The sequence below is a fragment of the Chamaea fasciata genome, unplaced genomic scaffold (assembly GCF_029207755.1).
Source record: "Chamaea fasciata isolate MVZ Bird 193981 ecotype frontalis unplaced genomic scaffold, bChaFas1.0.hap1 SCAF_4, whole genome shotgun sequence".
NCBI lineage: Eukaryota > Metazoa > Chordata > Aves > Passeriformes > Sylviidae > Chamaea > Chamaea fasciata.
In genome coordinates, this window is record NW_027094089.1 from 36089553 (window position 1) to 36106425 (window position 16873).

The window sequence follows — 16873 nt, forward strand, 5'->3', positions numbered from 1 at the left end:
TGTTATAGGCAATACAAACATTTTCTCAAACAACTTTTCTCAAATACTTTGTTTGTTTCTCAAACAAATCTTTAAAATATGTGCTGAAATAGCACTACCTATAAAGTATCATTGTGTAAACACAATTCTTTTTCTGTAATTAAATGAATGCTGTACTGAGCACTACACAGTCACATTTGCAGTATACACACACGACAAAATGAATCTTCAAAGCAAAGTACTAAATCAACTACAGAACAGCAAGCAAAAATATGCTGCAAACAGCCACACAATAGTGTAGCTAGCCCTCTAATATTTTACATTTTTAACCTACTTCAAAATGAAAGCAGAAGAAACATTTCAGTTACAACAGCTTAAAAATAGGCCAAAGAAGCAAAAATGGTCTGTCCCAAATTCCTTGTGCTGGAGAAGAAGGAAAGAAGGAAAAAAAATCTTCGATAAACCAAGACTTTCAGACTTACCATGTTTTGTCACTAAATTCTACTGTATAAAAGAAGGGGGAGAACAGATGGAAAATCATTTGACAAAAAAAGCCCTTCACCAAAAGCAACAAAACCCCAAATCTTCTGAATAAAAGATCAGCAATGCTAGACAAAATGCATGCTCCCTTGATGTACATAAAGTTTATCAGACTTTGTAGAAACTTGGAAGGTGGATCAAAAAATCTGATGAACATAAAAAAAATGAGGAAAGGCAAAGGAGAAAAAACACTGCCCTCAGAGACAACCAAAACTAACAGAACCCAAAAATGTAAGCAGAATAGATAATTATTTGAACTCACGACTCAGCGCTTTAAAATCAAGCCCAGAATAGCACAGAGATACTAATTTTATATTTCTGGTACAACACATCTTAACTGGCCAGGTGTTGAATTACCCCAAGGATAAGGTACGAACTAAATGGAAAGCAACTACCTACTTACGTTGACACATATAAATTACTCTGCTTCAAAACATTCCTCACTCTTGCAAGAATCAGCTGGAGCAAATTTCTCCCCTCCAATGAACACACCTTTTCTGTTACTGTCTCTGGAACTGCACAAACATATTATTTCAAGCTAATACAGCTTGGAAAAGCAAAAATCCAAAATTTAGAAATAAGTAGGATATATTTTCTAGACTACATATCTATATACCTAGACTATATATAATGTTTCCCAATAGTTTAAAATGAGACCTGAAGAAACAGTGAAGATCCTTTCAATGACATCCTGCTTTAGGAAAAGCATTGCTTGTAGTTGGAGGGACATGATCCTTTTCCTCTACTCTGCATTTCTAACACACCTGGAATACTGTGATGGTTCCAGATGCTCCAGATGCAACACAGACACAGACATACTGGAGGGAGACCAGCAAAGGACTGCAAAAATGGTTAAGGGCTTGGAGCATCTGGCATCTGAGTGGAGGCCGAGAGAGACACGACTGCTCAGCAGGGAAAAAAGTCAGGGTGGAGTGGGAGGAGTATAATCAGTAACTCTTAAATGCCAGAGGGAACAAAAGACCATTGAGCTAGTCTTCCTATTGTTGTCCAGTGAGAAGGCAATATACAATCGGGACAAACTCGACATTCAAACATAAGAGAAAACTTCTTTACCCTAACAGAGCTTATACACTAGAGCAAGCACCCAGACAAGTGTCAGAGGCTGAAATATTATAGTTTATGGCTTAAACATTTTTGTGAAGGATTTTTGTTCATTAAAACTGTGTAGTGGAGCTGCATCAACAAAGCTGCACCAAAGACCACCGCATCCTGAATGGGCCTCCTGGACTGAGGTCCTGGACTCTAAGTTAGTTTATTGATGCTCTATTTAGATGTGGGCTGGGGGAGAATAATAATTCCACAGGAGGACGAAGCCCAGCAGCAGTCTTATCTACTGAGACTAGGTTTTCACAAATAGCCCCCACTCCACCAAAGAGGAGAGGAGGAGGTTTTAGGTGCATGGCGAAGCCTCTGGTCAGAGGCAACAAACTCCCATCCTCCGTTACTCTGGTTCAGCCAGAAAACCCACATCTATGGGACATTCATGCCAAGGGCCACTAAGGGGGTGTCACTGTCCATTAAAGGCCTCCTGAACTGTTCCCCAGACCCTGCACCAGAGCACTGTACATGATGCAAAGTTGTACAACTGATCCACAGTCCTGCAAAGGACTGTGTCAAATATGTCCCCTCAGGGGAGGTACCTGGGCATTCCCACCTGGCCCAAATATTTATTAATCTATTGGACTCTATTCCTTGTTAGTGGAGGACCCTCACCACTGAGAAGACCAGATGATCAATAAGACATTATCAAGATCCACAAAGGGGTGATACGCTTCTGCTTAACATGTCTCTATAACTCTTCCTGTCCTCCCACCCGACACCTCTTTTTCTATTTCTTTCTTACTCTTTGCCTCTTTTACTGTTAAATAAAATATATCAATTTTTGGTTACAACATTTAACCTCGTTTGGTTCTAATCTTGTTTTTGGGAATATTCAGACCTTCAGGATTCTATCCATAATCCACAGAGAGCTCACTTTATTCCTCTGTGATTAGAGTGGTTCGTAAAAACAAGTTACAGAATCTCTATCCTTAGAGATACTCAAAACTTATTAAACGTTGCCACGAGTAATCTGCTCCAGCTAATCCTGCTCTGAGCACTGGGACTGGACTATACAATTTCCAGAGGTCTCAGACAATGTCAACAACTCTACCATTTTATGTGAAGATAAGAAAAAGCAGAAGTGCACAAGAAATGAATATACCGAAAGTGTGCATGTCTCTGTGTGTGCAAACACATACATTTACAAGTTAGTTACCTCCCACAGCGGCAATGACCACACAAGGGATATGAGAATCATTATGAGCAGTGTTTGGCTGAGCAAGAATTAAGCGCTCATCATCTCAGGGGTCTTAGTTTTGTGTTCTCAGGAATTCCTTTCTGATTCTGAGTCAATCTGCACCAAAAAGCCAAAATTTGTGCCTTCCTTACCCAAAGACGCACTACCAAAACCATGCTAAGACAACAGGTAGCTGGAAATACCAAAATTAAGACTGCCTGCACAGAAAGAAGTTCAGCAACTGTGCACCAAAAATCCAGTATCATACAAAAAACATGAAAGAAGTGATCTCTATTCTCAACTATTTCTCTAAGGTAGTGCCATCAGTATCTAAGTTTCTGTCCAATACAGTCTTGGCAAGCTCCTATGGGCACCATCCTGCCCCTCTGTGAACCTCCATGGATTGCAGGGGTACAGCCTTGACCAGCAGCAGGTTCATATTGGAGTTGGCTGGCACTGGGTCTACTGGATGTGTGGGAAGCTTTTGCAGCTTCTCACAAAACCCACACCTGCAGAATCCTGCTGCTAAAACCTTGCCACATAAACCAAATACAGAAGGCATAATCATCTGCTTTTTTCTACTGCACTTCTGCCTTTGTCAATGCACTGGATGAAGATACTCAATAAGGAGCCACTCAGTATTCTGTCTAATCTTCCTGAGTTTGAAGTACAACCACCATGTTTCTCCCAACCTCAGTTCCTCCTCTATCACACTTAAGTGTCTTTCAGTCATCCTCTCCTATTTCTCTCAAAAGCTGACTATCCTATTTGGCCTCACATTCCGTCTGAGAGCTTCTAGTGCCATTGTGTTCCCTCGTCAAGTTCTCATTTGTCTTTTCATTTCAAGAGTTTTCACAGAGACACTGCCAACTCAACTTGTTCCCAAGCTCCCTTTGTCCACACTGCTCCAGTCTCCTGGTTTCATTCATCCTGCCATTACAGAATGAGTATGGGAATGGCAAAGCCAACTGAGAGTTTTCCTCATACCACACTCCATGTTGTCCAAGGACAGTGGACATCCTCACCACAGCCCTGTGGCAGAACAAGCACAGCCAGTTGTTCTGTGGTGTGACAGGCATTCCCACACAACAAGGAGAGCATGCACAGCATGTCTTGTACAGGTAGAATCGCTGGAGATTCTTACACACTGATACCGGGGTTGATACCTGACACAAAAGTAGACAGTACCAAGTATCTTCTTTCTAACCCAAAACACCGAATCGCAGCAGCACAGCACCATGTATATGGTAAGGTATACCTTGTATATATCTAGATATACCTTGGGAGGTCAACTGAAAGGTGTTACCAGAATGTGCTGCTTAGGCACTTGCCAAGTTTTGAAGACGTGCAACAACAGTGATTCCACAACTTCTCTGGGCCCCAGTCCCATGTTTGATTACCCTCATAGTACATTTTTTGGGGAGGTATATTTCCCATAAAGTAAAACATTATTTATCTTTATTATTTTATAAAGTAAAACATATTTATCTGCTATCCTATACTGTGAAAGACTGACCAGCCAAAGAAAAAATACTATGTTATCTACACAATGCTCCTTTTTTAGAAAGCTAGATTGTTTAACATTCCCACAGAAATAAAGCTTTCTTATATCCCTGTTAGTCTCTAAAGACCATAATTCTCTGGAATTTTTAAAAAAATGTTCTTAAAAATGCTGCCTCTGGACATTACTGGGAAGGCAAAATCAGAGTTTCTCAAAATGAACACACTATTAGCTTTGAAAAATTCAGTGTCTGAAACAAACCAGGTAATAGTTTTATCTTTCATCTCAAGAAAATGCAGGTATGGGTTGACATCCTTACAGACTTAGACGTTCCATCTCAGTATATTTCTATTCCTTCATTCCTCCTTCAACCAACTACCTCAAAGAGGTAAAAATTCAAGCTTCTGGGTTTTTTGGTGTAGTCCTCTCACAATTATTCCTTAGGGAGTTACCCTAATTTTTATGACTACTTAAATACTCACCAGAAAGAAAGACAAGGATAATAGAACTAACAGAACAAAGAATGAAAAGACAAAAATTAAAAAAAAAAATCTTTAATTGCCCAGAGAATTATGCTGGAAAGATAATGAACAGGAACTTAGAGCTCTCCTGCCGGAATGTACATGCAACCTATTTGATGTTAGTGAAGTTAATAGGACGATTCACATGAATGTAATGCTACAATTCAAGAGATAAAACCTATTTAGAAAGAGCAACAACAGAGAACAAATGGTACGGTGTGCCAAAAATGTCACTGTCTGTTTCTGAGTCACTGAAAATAAAAAATCATGTCTTAATAAAGAAAGTACAAGTCAGGATACTAGCTGGGGTTTGCTACAGAAACAAAATCTCACACAGGAAGGTGGTTAAGCACGTATTGCTTCTTGATGGAAATAAAAGTTTCATTATCACAGTGGACATAACACTGAGTGAAATAACCTGGAGCCTTCATGCTGCTATTATCAGAACGCGCTCAAAGTTTCTAAAAATTGAGGACAATTTCTTATACTGAGAAATGTTAAATCCAAGCCAAGAGAATGCTATGTTCAACTTCATCCAGGCAGATAACAAGTACCCCACTGTTTCACAGAGAACAAATACAGAACAAAGACCCTTCCTGCCCCCAGGTCTTAGAATCAAAAGATATATTCATAAACACATCTTTGCAAAACTACTTTAGCAGTCCCACCCCCTACCCATGCTATCCCCTCAGCTGACAGAACTGTTTGTAGCAATGCACAGAGAACCAGTTCAGGGAATCATATCTGAGTTAAACCAAAATAGGGACTGGATCTGAGTTAAAACTACCTTCCTTTCTATTCCCTCCCCCTCATCCTTTTTAAGAGTATACTTTTAATTTATTGATTTTCAGATTTAGTTCATTACCTGGTGCAACTGAGGTGACAGAACAGGGATACAGCTGCTGCCTAAAAAGTTTTTAGCCTGATCTGCCAACATGGCCTAGAAGAAAATATAGAGACCAAAAGAAGGACTCAAGAAGTGATCACTGTGGTAGGAAATAGTTTATGCTTCCAAAATTCAAACTCTGCTATTTCAAAATGCAAATAATTTAAAATAAAGTGTAAGGAAACTTCCACTAATTTTTGACTTACCAATTAGTATCAAATGCAAGTTTGTAATAATAGTAGCTTTGATTTTGATGGCTGTACTTGTTCTGAGATCTTTCTCTTAAGCTTGCAGGTAGACTGTGTTAACACACTCCTGCAGCATTGGGAGATACCAACATATAGATACAGAATTCTCTTTTCATTCAGATTTTATTTCACAAGATTGAATCATATGCTTCAGTGGGGAGATACTCTTTCACTACAATGATCATTATTCAAGCCATAGAGACTTGTGTGCATGAGCACACCTATTTATCTCTCGTTTCACCAAATTTTAATAATGCTTTTATATAATGGCTCTTTGACTGCCAAGGCTTCCTGTTAACCTATTTCTTCTCTGAACTACTTTCAGTTTTCCTTTTGACTGCGGTGCCTGTATTTATTCAAATCTAGCCCACTTAACATTTAACTTCTTGAGGTGGGTTTGTAACACACGTGTTCTGCAAGAGGAATGAGATGTCCATTTGTTAGGAAAAATAAGCAAGATCTTTTCAAGATTTGCTACACATTGTGCCTAAAAAAAGAAGGAAGGATGCAAAGCAAGAGTAGAGTTTACCATCTTCTTAAGTTAAACAAGGATTAGGGATTTGCATGAATTTTATGCTAAAACATGACAGCCACTCAAATGCGCATTTCAACGCTTTATAAAGCCTGGCTTCCAGAACTTCAAAAGAAACTATAAGCACTACAGTATTTGTTAGGTTTGGTCTTCAGCACAGCATTGTAGACAATCTGGAGAGTACCTGGCACTTTGACAACATGATCAATCAGAATCACTTTGTCCACTTCTCAAACAAGCAGTTTTTACTTCAAAAACCAGTACTCAGAAGTATAAAACAGCTCCAAAGTACAGCAAACCACCTCTCTTCATGCACCTAAAACAGAACAATGAGGGGTCCAGTATGCCTGTTCCTAAGAGAAAATACAGCTCAGTCAAGGGAGGATGAGAAACCAGAGAACACCATTTTTGCCATGTCCCACCAGGAGATTTCACTATAGACACTGCATAAAGCTGATACAGTGAAGAAAGCCCTATGGGTTAGCAGAATGTGTATATTGCTGCTGAATTGTCCAGAGAATTCAAATTAAGTACCTTAAAAGATATACCGAAATGGAAAATGGCAACTTTATGGAGCTTGTAATACAGAAAAATCCAGACTAGCTATCTTGGGAAATAGTTGACAACTTCCAAAGCTATCTTCCTATTGGATTTCATACCTTTTACCTACATCTTGGAGCCACTTAGTGGTATTTCAGAGCAATCAAGAATATTTTCAACGCAATCAAAAACATTTTTAGCACGTCCTTCTCAAAAAAAAAAAATAGGTCTAAACTTCGACTTGAAATTTATAGTATAATTCATTATTACCAACTGATAATTATCAACACTAAAAAAAAGCAGAAATTGGAAAAATATAGTATGATGGGCCTGACTTTAAATGCACAAGCATCAACAAACATAAGCGCTAACATTACTGGTGCTTCAGGTATGGACCTGCTTCCAGTCAACACTGGAACTTGGTTAACTTGTAGAACAATTGCCAAAGTGTACAGCTAATTCTTATCTTAATCATTATCTCTCTTTCTAAACATGCAAGAAAATTCTTTCATTTGCCTGGCTGAGTGTCCTGGTTTTGACTGGATTAGTGTAGCTGTGTTTTGGACTCAGGATGAGAGGTAAAGTGCTGTGTTTTCAGGATGAGAATAATGTTGGTGGATTGTTTGGCTATTGTTAAGTAGTGCTTACCCCAAGTCCAGGACTTTTTTGTGTCTCATCTTGAGTTTTATTTCCCTCTCTCTCCTCTCCATTACAGGTATTATCATTAGTAGTATTACATTATATTTTCTTTCAATTATTATAGTGCTTTTATATCAACACACAAGTTCTACATTTTTTTCTCAATTCACTCCCCCTTCCACTGGGGCAGAAGGAAAGGGGAAGGGAGTGACCAACCAGCTGTATGGCACTTAGCAGTCAACTGGAGTTAAACCATGACACGGAATAACTGTTTGCTGAAAGAAGAGTTTCTTTAATTAACCACCACACCAAATATATTGATTCAGCTAATAGTGTTTTTGCTAAGACAATACTTATTTCACCTAGGTATTAAAAATCAATACCTATAATAGCTTACCTATACAGCAAGCTTAGCACAGACTGATCTCCTTAACTTCTGCTGGCCAACAGAACGTAGAAGATTACAGAAACCACACTAGCAAAAACACCTAAAATTAGCCTAATGAAGCCTTACGTGGTTCATCTTTCTTCTTTGGATACACACTCAACAGAATACAAACTGCAGTACCAGAGAGGTTCCATCCAGATGGAGGTCAATACCCTTCAGGACAGTGTAGCAGGAATAAAAGCAGTAAAGACTTGACCACAGAGCAGGCCACCAGCCTCACCAGCAGTATCATTACTAATTATTTCATGGAACAGATCACTCATAAAAGTGTTTGAAAAGCTTTCACCACAGCCAATTAAAGTACTAAGTGACTCAGGATGCAGATTCATGGTTTCCTGAAGTCCGTATGATACTTTCACACCTTCTCCTACTTCTAGATTCTCCACTCCAGTCCTGCATCATTTCTTATAGACTCACAGCAGCATTTGGGTTTTGCAAGACCTTGTAGCTTATCTAGTCCAATGACTTGCCATGGGCAGCACCACCTTTCACAACACCAGTTTGCCCAAAACACCCGCTTGGCCTTCCACCTACTGGGATAGGGCACCCACAGCCTCTCTGGACAACCTGTTCTCACGTCTTAGCATCTTTGCTCTAAAAAATTTCTTCCTAGTACCTAATCTAATCTTGCCTTCTTTCAGTTTAAAACCACTGCCCTGTGTCCCATCACTACTACTTATGATGGCATTCCTGTCAGTGAGCAAGCTAAAGCAAAGAGAGAAAAGCATTTCATATCTCTAGTTCTGTATCAGCTGCACCAGCTTCTTTACCTGGTTCTCTACGCAACCAGCCACTCTTCCACATGGCTTGGACGATTGGGGCAGGAAGCAGAGAGGAGTGCTGCCCATTCCAGTAACAGGGATCTAACGTGAACAGGCTGTGAAACTGCACCCTGGGCACTTTTTTAATGGAGTGGGTCTGTAGCTGGAGGTAAATAACTTTTGGTCCCAGGCTAACTCAGAAGCAGTCAGCCATAAAACAAAAATCATTACCAAAACTAATGTACTAACAAGTAACTGATGATAACCTGAGCAGAAAGGTAAGGATGATATAAAAGCAAACATTATCCTTCCAATAAAACTTGGTCACATTACAAGGGCAGTGTAAGGAATGCTGTGAGTAGTTAAATATTAAGTTTTCAAAGTCCACAAAAAAAACATAAAATGCTGAAAAATAACATGAAAAATAACAAATTTAAACCCATTAAATTGTACTCGGGGAATTCCACTCAGTACAAATCTGTGAAACTGATCTACAGGCTAAGTAGATATAAGTACAAAAATACTTGTGAAGAGAAAAAAATGTCCTTCTAAAGCACAAAACAAATTCACAGAGCAGTAATAAATTTCATAAGAGGATGTTTTCATGTCCATTGCTAACCAATTTGTTTCAGTAAGCTTGTGGAAAAAAAAATTTTAAAGGTATCCATTCATTCTTTATGTGTATGCTTTACTTCAAAGAATTCCAGTAATCTATTGTGAATCTAAAAAAACCCTCAGTCACGACAGCACATTGTTCCCCAAAGGAACAGTGGGTCAGATTCAAAGTACCAGCAATAGAGCTATATTCAGGACTTTTTCTATAGAGCTTGGAATGGGCAAAACCTCCAGAGTCAGTGCTGAGTCTTCAAGGGAAAAAAAAAAATAAGGTTGTGAACTTAAAAGAAGAGATTCTAAAAGATAAATCCCCACTGAGTAATTATAAGGAGAAGCTCTCCCAAACATTTGCTAACTAGTACATAAAAAGGCAATTCATGGTCAAGTCAACTTGCAAATTTAAATACAGTCATAATTGGCTACAATCACTGAAACGGCAATCTAAAGAAGATAGACAAAATCCAGGCACTGGTGAGAAAACTCCAATAATTAATGGTATTTCACTAAGGCAGAGAGCAGTCTGAGCGTGCACTGTGCATCTGAAATGACGATGCCCTCGTCTGTCTCCAGCTGCTCAGTACTGTTGGCCTGCTGGAAGTTTTCATCTTATGCCTACCCGCATCTGCTAACCTACTGCAGACAAAAAGAGACTGGTCAGATTAAACACAATAAATATTACATCCATCTTAACCCACCATGTTCTGACTGAGGTGGGCTGGAGAGTGCCTAGACTAACACCAGTGGTGGCAAGCACATCCTACCTCCAGCTGACAGGCAGACAGTAAGTGCTGGCAGCAAACTCAGCAACAGCCATCACCCAGGGCTTCTAGCTGGACCTACCCTGTTAAGACCAATACTGTTGTCAGCAAAGAGTCCTTTTCTCTTTAAAGAAAGTGAAATAATACCTGAAACACTCAGAACAGCAGATTTTCGCCAATTCCAAACCCAGAGGAGCACACAGAAACATTCTTTCTCCATTTTCATATTGACTGCACTCTGTGACACACCCCATGCTCCTATATTCAATTGTTAAAATTTTAGTTTCCCCTACACAACAGCTCTTTCAGTTTTCCCTCCGTAGTTACAAAATATCTAATTTAAACAACCTATGGGCATTCTTTAACTAAGATGCTATCATAAGACTTCTTTGCTACTTGTAACAGCACAAGTTGCAACTCTATTTCAGCCCCTGCCTCCTTAAAGACTCCAAGAATTCTAAGGGTTACTAAAAGTACACCACCTTTCTGCTGTAATATTGGTATTTCTTCTCCTTTGAAGGCAAATATTGTTAACACCCTGCTCTTCAGTGTCACCAAATCAGTGCTTAAGATCAAAGGTATCCAGTTAGCTTTATAATTGCTGTTGCTTTCATAACACTTCTTTTGCCAATGATGGTATGTCCTGAACAAGGTCTGTTACCTGCTCATTCAAACACAATACTTTAGCCAAAAACTTCATGCAAAAAAACTGTAAAGTGGAAAACACATTTTGTAAAGGCTTGACAAGCTGGCTCACATGGCTCTGAGTAGCTTGGCCCATGTAACACCAGAGTTAAAAGTTAGGTATCAGGAAGGAAAGTGGTTCATTCTCTCTCAAAAGCTTCAGCACTTATCTTTGAAAGAAAAAAGAAGGCAACAGCTCCACAAAAAGCAGAGAGTGGGCTTTGTCCAACCTCTCCTGTTTTACAATTACAGGTTTTGAGTTTTCTCCCTGCCAAACCAAAACCAAGTAAAAATAACAATTTAAAATGGGAAATTATTTCCCTCCATTTGGATAACCCAGAAATGGCAAATAATTCACACACCTTTCCAAGCTGCCAGAACAACTACAAGAAACTTCAGTCTAAAAAGAAGTGTTCAATCCCACCTAATCAGAAGAGCAATACTTGAAATGAAAACTACTACTCAAGCCCAGGTATATTATAAAGTCAGAAGAATCATGCTCAAATGACTTTTTGTCATTTACGACTGCACAGGAAGCCTGCATTAGCAGAGAAAACTGGCACGTCTCGTTTCGCAAAAGCAGCTGAGAGCACCAAAACCTGCAGCAATGACTGAAAGAATACATTCTGAAAAACAAAATTCTTCGATTTTATGGAGAAAATTGAAAATTATAACTGTTATTCCCTGTTTCTGGTTCATGTGACAGCCGTGATATCGGGAAGCAGTTGCGAAGGTGCCAACACGTGGAGCGGCAGCAGACACAGCGCAGTGCTCGGCAAAGCCCGGGGGCCAGTCCTGGGCGGTGACATCGTGGCCATCTCCCCGCACCCCCAGTGACACAGGCACACAGCTACTTCTACACCCACGTGGGCAGCCCGAGGGCCCTGCCAAAGGCAGCCGCCGCCGCCCCGTCCGCTCCCGCCGCCGCTCTGGGCCTGACGCCAGGCACACGGGAGGCCCGCGGGCCCGCAGCCTTCATCCCGGTGCAGGGCTGCCAGAGGCACCGGGCGCCGCCACCCCGACTCGCCCGTCGCGGGCGGCGCAGGGTCCGGGGGCCCCCCTGCTGCCCGGGCCGGGCCGCCGCACGTACCTGGCGCCACCGCTGGCCCGGCGGAGCGGGGAGCGCGCGGCCGCTCCGGGCCTAGCGCCGCGCGGCTCCGCCCGCCCCCTGCCGGCTCCACTTCCGGGGTCCGCGCGCGTTGACGTCAGTGCCCGGGGGCGCGGCGGGGAACCCGGAAGTGTAGTGCGAGAGGGGGCTGCCTCGTCCTGCCGGGCTGTCCGCCCGCGGGCCGCCCGCCCGGACACCGTGCGGGGAGCGGCGGCGGCCTGTGGGCAGCCGAAGCTTCTCGGAGCGCTGCCCAGAGGTCGGGTGTTTGAGGAGCTCTGTCGGAATAAAGTCAGGGGGGAGGCGGCGGGCTGCCGGCAGCACTGACAGGGACCAGGCGAGTACCGGTATCTAGATCTTGGGCTGTTGCCCGGGTGCTGGTAGATATCGCTGGAAGGTCGTGTTTCCACTTCCAGCTTTCTATTTTGATCACTTAGGAGTTTGTAAAAAGAAAAGACGATAACATTTTTCATGTTAGGTGTTTCAGGCATCTTCAAAAGTACACGAGGATTGTGTTGAGCTGGCCTGCAGCAAAACACCGGTCGCCACAAGCAGTCACAACACTTTCGTACTTGCACAGTGAGAAGCGCCTTGAGTTTGATTTCAAGGATACGTGTCTTCCTCCCTTGAAAAGCTCTCTAGATTTGCTCAGATGACTGCTGACAGCCTGCAATGTGCAAATGCTCTCATGGTTCTGCCTGCCCAGGATGGTTGTGAGGTGTTCCTGTCCCAAGGACATGTGAAAACTGCCACATACCACGTGTGCAGCTGAAATGTTTCATTCCCTCTTATATCCCAGTCAGGACTGCTGGCAAAATTCAGCAACGAGAACTATGGACAGGTAGGTCAACGTAAGAGAAATGTTTTCCATCAAGGTCACTCTCAGCTGCTCTCTCTGTAATGACTCAAAGCAGCAACCTTGTATTTTTGCTCTCAGTGCAATAGTTTGTATGGGAAAGAACCTTTAAAGGCCACCTAGTCCAAGTCCCTCTGCAATAAGCAGGGACATCTTCAAACCGATGAGGTTACTCAGATCCCTGTCCAACCTGACACTGAATGTTTCTAAGGATGAGGCATCTACAACCTCTCTGGGCAATATGTTTTGGTGTTTTCTGCAATATGTAAGGAAGGAGCAAGAGAAAAACTTTTCTTCTTCAGTGCAGAAAATATTATAATGTCTTGGAGAATTAGTCTGTTTACATTTTAGAAATTTTGTTTGAGCCTCTCATATTGAAACTATTTTGACTGTATTTCCCATGTTAGAAAAAAGTAGCACTTAGATGTGAGTCTTTTGGTGAGACACTAGGGATACTACTGATGTAAGCAATCTTGTCCTCCCATTTGAAGTTCATTCCATCTCTGTTTGTAAGTACCACTAAGTTGTGAAGTGAACCACCTTAGTACCAACTCACATTAGAAGTAGTTCATGCCTTTAATTGTGGTCTTAATCTGGTTCACCATCATTCTCCATCTCTTGCAGTACCCAGACAACAAAAGCCTACATCCCAAACAATAAAAAAGATAAACCACTAGAATATAGGAGTCTAGATCAAGTTTCAGGGACCATTGCTGTGAGTAGTACAGCTAAAAATGTACTGATCATGATACAGCCTTTTGTAATTCCAGGTCAGGAAAGGATTTAAGGAGGGTAACTTTATTGAATCAAGTCATGAGGATGTTGTGGGTTGAGAGATGTTGACCACAGATTTGAAGCTCTTCAAAACTTCATAGCTCTGCAAAGAGATATCAGTTTGAATGGGCAAGTTGCCAAGATTCATAGGACTAACCCCAAAACTCCAAATATCAGAGTGAAGAGGAACCAGAGGTAGTGTGTAGTTAATAGCCTTTTTCTGGAAACTGGGCTTTTATCTTCTGTTTGCATGTAGAACTATGGAGTTCTGGTATCTTCATAGATTTCTGTGACCTACAATAATACCAGTAACAGGCTAATACTAGCAAAAACATCTGCATGCCTGTTGAATGCCAGGTTAGACAGGGCTTTGAGCAGCCTGGTCTAGTGCAAGATTTCCTGCCCATGGCAGAGGGGTTGAAACAAAATCATCTTTAAGGTCCCTTCCAGCCCAAACCATGCTATGAGTCTCTGATTGTATGCATGTCTGGTAAGGTTCTTGAGCTCACTTTTTAGAAATACAAAGTTCAGCCTGTGTCATAACACCATCCTGTCAACCAGATCATGGCACTGCAGCGATGGTGACTTTACCACCTCCCCGTGCAGACCATTCCAGTACCCCATCACCCTTTCTGTGAAGAAATTCTTCCTAATGGCCAGCCTAAACCCCACCCCCTGGTGCAGCTTAAGACTACATTGTCTTGTCCTGTTGCTGTTGCCTGGGACAAGAGACCAACCCCCACCTGACTACACCCTTCTTACAGGCAGTTAGAGAGAGTGACAAGGCCCTGAGCCTCCTTTTCTCCAGACTACACACCCCCAGCTCCCTCAGCTGCTCCTCACAGGACTTGTGCGCCAGACCCTTCACCAACTCTTTTGCCCTTCCCTGGACACGTTCCAGCACCTCAACATCCTTCCTAAATTGAGAGGCCCAGAAATGGGCACAGCACTTGAGGTGTGACCTCACCAGTGCCGAGAACAGGGGTAGAATGACCTCCCTGCTCCTGCTGGCCACACTATTCCTGATCCAGGCCAGGATGCTGTTGGCTTTCTTGGCCACCTGGGCACACACTGGCTCATGTTCAGTCTGGCACTGCCCCTTTCTGCCTGGGCACTGTCCAGCCACTCTGTCCCCAGCCTGTAGCACTGCAAGGGGTTCTGGTGGCCAAGGTGCAGGACCTCCCACTTGGTCTTGTTAAACCTCCTATCATTGGATTTCACCCATCTATCCAGTCCAGGTCCCTCCAGAGCCCTCCTACCCTCCAGCAGATCAACACTCCCTCCCAGCTTGGTGTCATCTGCTTATCTGCTGATGGGCTCAATCTCCTGATCCAGATCATCAGTAAAGATATTAAACAGGAGTGAGCCCAACACTGATTCCTGGGACATGACCAGGATGGGTCACCAACTGGATGTGGCATCATTCACCACCACTCAACCCACAGAGCAGTGCACCTGACAGTTTTGTATCCAAGATTATTAAAACTGCTTTCATTTTGTTGCCTAGAAGGCTGACCTGAAACAGAGACTGGACAGAGCTAGAGAATAAAACAGGTATTTATGGAAAGGCCTCCAGGATCCACCTTGAACAGGACCGAAGCCCGACCAAGGCTGCAACCCGAGTCCACTACAAACACTACACCAAAAAACCCGCCCAGTCACGAGGTCTTACATTTTTATCAGTTTTGGTCCATTGCTATATTGGGGTTTAATTGTCCAATTACAGCTTCAGGTTGTGAGGTCCCATCCTTCTTGTTCCTCCCTTCAGTCCACCATTGTTTATGTTTTTCGGGCCTGAGAGTTGTCCTTGGTGTTCAGCAAAAAGATTTGTTTTGTCTACCTACCCTGTGAAGAAAGCTTACTGACACTTAATATGAGGCTCAAAGCTACATCCCTAGGTAACATAGAATCTGCAAATACGAAAGCTAAAGCTAAAGCTTAAGGCATCAATTTCAGTTCATAATTTAAGCAAAAACATAATTTACTTATGTGGGGGTAAGTGAAGGTAAGTTTGAAACACTCAGATGCAGTAGAAATTAGTTTCATAAAATATCTTCAAAAATTCAGAAATGCCCATGTCTGGTAAAGAGAGCTGCATGTCAAAAAATGTAGAGGAAATAATGTGGTTTATGAAACAACAGTCCCCTACAAAATCATAACTGACCATATAATTAAAACTGTTTTGGACTGCATATAGTTGTCTTGGGTTGCAATATGTAACCAAAAATGTGTATTCTATTTTCCATCTGTTGCAACGGGTTGGGGAGGAGTTTGTCTCTTGTATAACCCATTCCTCATAACTCCAGGGGGAAGGGGGTGGGTGCCTTCTGCTAATGGGCCTGCTTTTAAAACCAGATGGAGCAATGTTCCTTATCTCTTCCACAATCCATCCTCCCTTCAGTGCGGTATCTTCTGTTAATGGGCCATTGTGGTGCACCACGTGACTGATAAAATTACATCATCCCACTGTGAGATGCTCCACCCAGTTGGAGGAACCAAGCATTCCTACGTGGATAAAACCTGCAATTCAGAGTTGCAGGACAGCCTGTTTTCCACTGGATTTTCCAGAGGAAGACTGGACCTATCTCACCACCACTGGACCCTTTGGCAGGATCGTCTCCAACAGAACCACATCTGTCACTCCAGGAGGATTTATTTGGACTGCTACCAACACCCTGACCAACAGGGTGTCAGGTCGTATTCTGACTCAGTCAGTGTTTCTAGGAATTTTTTTTTTTTGTTTGCTTGTATTTTTTGTACTACTTCATTTGTATTTTTAAAATTCCTGGTAAAGAACTGATATTTCTATTCCCATATTTTTGCCTGAAAGCTCCCTAAATTGCAAAATTATGATAATTTGGAGGGAGGGGATTTACCTTCTCAATTCCAAGGGAAGCTCCAGCTTTCCCTGTCAGACACCTGTCTTTCCAAACCAAGACAGTAGTTAATGACTGTCAATGTAGTTAGTCTGTCATTAACCAAAACAAACAAAGACAATGTTCTACCTTTTCCAAAATATTTTTCACAATAGTTGAACTAGAAACTTTAGAAAAAAAGTGAAATACTGAAAACTCATTTTAAAACAACACTCTTATTGAGTGCTCTGCAGTGCTGGAAAACCTCTCTTTTGGCTTTAAAGATTTCTTAATTCAAAATTCTCATTTAACTTGTTGTTTACACTCTGAAT

General features: G+C 41.9%; 1 protein-coding gene across 2 annotated transcripts in view; it reads right to left on the bottom strand.

The window, feature by feature from the left end:
- ARB2A (ARB2 cotranscriptional regulator A) overlaps nt 1-12115 on the bottom strand; it is a 272494-nt gene extending 260379 nt beyond the window's left edge. For both annotated transcript variants that reach the window (XM_066181284.1, XM_066181283.1), the window contains exon 1: nt 12042-12115. The gene's annotated coding sequence lies outside the window, so the exon portion shown is untranslated. The remainder of the gene's footprint in view (nt 1-12041) is intronic.
- Nucleotides 12116-16873: the final 4758 nt, after the last annotated feature.